This window comes from Saimiri boliviensis, chromosome 11 (genome assembly GCF_048565385.1).
Source record: "Saimiri boliviensis isolate mSaiBol1 chromosome 11, mSaiBol1.pri, whole genome shotgun sequence".
NCBI lineage: Eukaryota > Metazoa > Chordata > Mammalia > Primates > Cebidae > Saimiri > Saimiri boliviensis.
Genome location: NC_133459.1, coordinates 115,238,004 through 115,242,469, shown reverse-complemented (window position 1 = coordinate 115,242,469; position 4,466 = coordinate 115,238,004). Strand labels below are relative to the sequence as shown.

The window sequence follows — 4,466 nt, the reverse complement described above, 5'->3', positions numbered from 1 at the left end:
CATAATAATGTCAGAAAAAGTAGATTTCAGGGCAAAAAAATATATAACCAGGGAAAAAGCTGTTTCCCATAAAAATAAAGGTGCTGAATTATCAAGAGGACATAGGAGAGGAATCATAAATGTTTATATTTGTAATAACTAACCTTCAAAATATGTTAAACAAAATATGAATAAAATTACAATAAATTAATAGATACATGATTATAAAAACATATTTTAACACCTCCCTCTCAGTAGTTAATAGACACTGAAAGAAAATCAGTAAAGACATCAAGAACTTGAATGATTCTATCAACCAACTTGACCTAACTGACATTCAGAGAACATTCCACAAAAAAAAAAAACAAACAAAAATGTCAACATAATACACATTCTTTTCAAATGCATATAGAATATTTTCAAAGACAGACCATATTCTGGGCTATTAAGCAAGCCTGAATACGTTTAAAAGGATTTGGGTCAAAGTATATTCTCTGACCAAAATGGAATTAAAATAGAAATCAAGCCGGGCGCGGTGGCTCAAGCCTGTAATCCCAGCACTTTGGGAGGCTGAGGCGGGTGGATCACGAGGTCGAGAGATCGAGACCATCCTGGTCAACAAGGTGAAACCCCGTCTCTACTAAAAATACAAAAAAATTAGCTGGGCATGGTTGTGCGTGCCTGTAATCCCAGCTACTCAGGAGGCTGAGGCAGGAGAATTGCCTGAACCCAGGAGGCGGAGGTTGCGGTGAGCCGAGATCGCGCCATTGCACTCCAGCCTGGGTAACAAGAGCGAAACTCCGTCTCAAAAAAAAAAAAAAAAAAAAATAGAAATCAGCAACAGAAATATATATAACTGGAAAAATACTGCGAATACTTAGAAACTAAATTTCACACTTATAATCTGTAGATCAAAAAAGAAATCACAAGGGAAAATAGAGTATATTTTAGAATAAAAAAATGAAAATACATCATATCAAAATGTGTGGGATGCAGCCCAAGCAGTACATAGAGGTAAATTTACAGCACTAAATGCTCATATTAGAAAAGAAGAGTCAGGCATGAGCCATCACTTTGGGAGGCTGAAGAGAGAGGGTAACTTAAGGCCAGGAGTTTGAGACTAGCCTGGTCAACATAGAAAAACTGCAAACCCTCTCTCTATAAAAACTGCAAAGCAAACAAACAAACAAACAAAATTGGTCAGGTATAGTGGCATGCACCTGTAGTCCCAATTACTTGAGAGGTGAAGCAGAAGGATCCAGGAGTTCGAGGCTGCAGTGAGCTATGATCATGCCACTGTACTTCAGCCTCAGTGGCAGGGCAAGACTCTGTCTCAAAAAAAAAAAAAAAAAAAGAGAGAGAGAACGAAAAAAAAAGCAAGGAAAAGAAAAGAAAAGAAGGCTGGCATGGTGGGTCACACCTGTAATCCCAGCACTTCGGGAGGCCTAAGCGAGCGGATCACCCGAAAGCAGGAGTTCACGATATGCCTGGCCAACATGGTGAAACTCCATCTCTACTAAAAATACAAAAATTAGTTGGGCATGGCGGTGTGCACCTGTAATCCCAGCTACTCCAGAGCCTGAGGCAGGAGAGTCACTTGAACTTGGGAGGTGAGATTGCGCCACTGAAGTCCAGCCTGGGGTGACAGGATGAGACTCCATCTCAAAAAAAAAAAAAAAAAAAAAAAAAAAGAAGACGACGAAAACTCTCAAGTCAGTAACTTCAGCTTTGACCTTAGGAAGCTAGAATAAGAAGAGAAAGTTAAAAGCTGTATAAGCAGAACAAATAAAATAATAAAGATTAGATCACAGATCAAGAAAAAGGAGGGGGAAGGCACTAGTATAAGTAACTTTGAAAATGAATGGAGTCTATAAGACTTAAGGCAAAAAGAATTCTACCCAAAATCTTCCATAAAATTGAAGAGGAGGAAAATCTGTCCAATTCATTCTAATAAGGCCAGAATAATTCTGATACCCAAACGAAGCAAAACTTACAAGAAAACTATGGACTAATAACCCTCATGAACACATACATGAAAAATTTTAACAAAATGCTAACAATTCAAAACCAAGAATATATAAGAAAAAAGTGGTTAAGGGAAGGAGACAAGATGAGAAGCTCGAAAACTGCAGCTATTGCTTCATGCTGCATGTTCCGTCCTCTGAGAACAGAAAGAGAACGTGAGGAAAGAAAACGATACCCTGCGTGGCTGAAAATAGTCCCCTACAAAAATATCATGTTGGACAACGAATCTGAAATAGTGGTATCTCTGGGAAGCAGTTTAGCACTGGTGAGTTTGGACTTTCAGGGCAGGTGGCCTCAGTTCGTATCTTTTGGTGATACTTATCCTTTGCAAGGCCCATTTCTTTTTCTGTGAAATGAAGACAATAGAGTACTTATATATCATTTACAACAATGTCTGCCACATAGTAAACACTTCATAAATGGTAGCACTTATAAAAAGAAAAGAAGAGGAAGAAGAAGAAGAAACAGAAGCAGCAGCAGCATCCACTATGGGCAAATGGAGTTTAAAACAGAAATGCAGAATTGTTTGACATTTTAATATTAAACAACATACTTCTCCGTATTAACAGACTCCAAAAGAAAAACATTATAATCAACTCAAATGATGTAAAAAAAAAAGAAAAAGTATTTGACAAAATCCAACACTGATTCCTGATAAAAGCTCTCATGAAACTCGGGATGGACAGGAAATACCTCAACTTGATAAAGGGCATCTGTGAAAACCCTACAGCTAACATCAATTTAATAGTGAAAAATGAAATGCTTTTTCTCCAAGACTGAGAATGGAAAAGATATTTACTCTCATCACTCTTACATAACATAGTACTGGAAATTTTAATCATAGTAATAAGGCAGGGGAGAAAATTAAAAGCTTACAGATTGGAAAGGAAGGTATAAAATGGTCTTTCTTTACAGATAACATGATTAACTACATAGAAAATCCTAAGGAAAACTACAAAATAAAACTAAAACTAATGAGTGAGTTCAGCAAAGCTGCAGGATACAAGAGAAACACACAAAAATCAATTACATTTCTATAAAAATGAATACATGAATACCAAAATTTAAAAGCACAATACCATTTATAATCATTATTTTTTTAAATGAGATACTTAGATATACACTCAACAAAATGATGTATAGTATCTTTATGGTATAAATCTTAAACTTCTCAAGAAAGAAATCAATAAAATCTAAATAAATAGAATGACATACCATGTTCATGGATTGGAAGACTCAACCCAAAGATTTCAATTCTCCCCAAACTGATCTATAGGTTTAATGCAATTTCTATCAAATCCCAGTAGGATTTTTTTTGTAGATATAGCAAACTTATTCTAAAATTTATGAGAAAAGGTATGGGCTCTAGAATAGCTTAAGCCATCTTAAAAAAGAAGAGTAAAGTAGGAAGCACCGCCTTATCTGATACTAATATATATATTAAAAATATGCATTTATATATATATATATGATGTGTGTGTGTGTGTGTGTGTGTGTGTGTGTGTTATGTATATAAAAACTTTTGCTCTGGGAAAGACCCAGTTAAGAAGATGAAAAGACAAGCTATAGACTGGAAAAAAATAATTGCAAGCCACATATCCAACAAAGAACCAGGACTAGAATCTAGAATATGTAACTCTCAAAACTCAATAGTAAAAACAAATACAATTGAAAATGGTCAAGCTCCTGTGGAGGCAAGTGAAGCGCCTGCTGCTGAAATTTGGGGGCAAATAACTGGAGCCTGTTGGGAACAGGACTTATAAAAGGAACTATGTCTGGAAGGCTGTGGTCCAAGGCTATTTTTGCAGGCTATAAGTGTGGTCTCCGGAGCCAAAGGGAGCACACAGCTCTTCTTAAAATTGAAGGTGTTTATGCCTGAGATGAAACAGAATTCTATTTGGGCAAAAGATGCACTTATGCATACAAAGCAAAGAACGATACAGTGACTCCCGGCAGCAAACCAAGGTACCTTGGGCTCACGGAAACAGTGGCATGGTTCGTGCCAAATTCTGAAGCAACCTTCTTGCTAAGGCTATTGGACACAGAATCCGAGTGATGCTGTACCCCTCAAGGATTTAAACTAATGAAAAGTCAATAAATAAATGTGGATTTGTGCTCTTGTATTTTTGTTAAGTGGATTAAAAAACTTAAAAAAGAAAAGAAAATGGTTAAAATATATGAATAGGCATTTACTTAATAGAATGTCCTGATGGAAAATAAACAGATCTAAAAGATATTCAACATCATTAGCCATTAAAGAAATGTAATTTAAAATAATGACAACATCACTACATACCTATCAGAATTGCTAAAATATAAAAAAATAGCGACAACACCAAACACTGGCAAGAATATGGAGAAACCAGATCATATTGCTGGTGGGAATGTCAAACTGTAAAATGGTACATCCACTCTGAGAAACAGGATGGAAGTTTCTTATTAAATTAAACATGCAACTGTCA

At 36.0% G+C, this 4,466-nt stretch overlaps 1 pseudogene; it reads left to right on the top strand.

Moving 5' to 3' along the window:
• Positions 1 to 3,775: 3,775 nt before the first annotated feature.
• On the top strand, positions 3,776 to 4,117 carry LOC120360500 (large ribosomal subunit protein eL33 pseudogene; annotated as a pseudogene).
• The last annotated feature ends 349 nt before the right edge of the window (positions 4,118 to 4,466 follow it).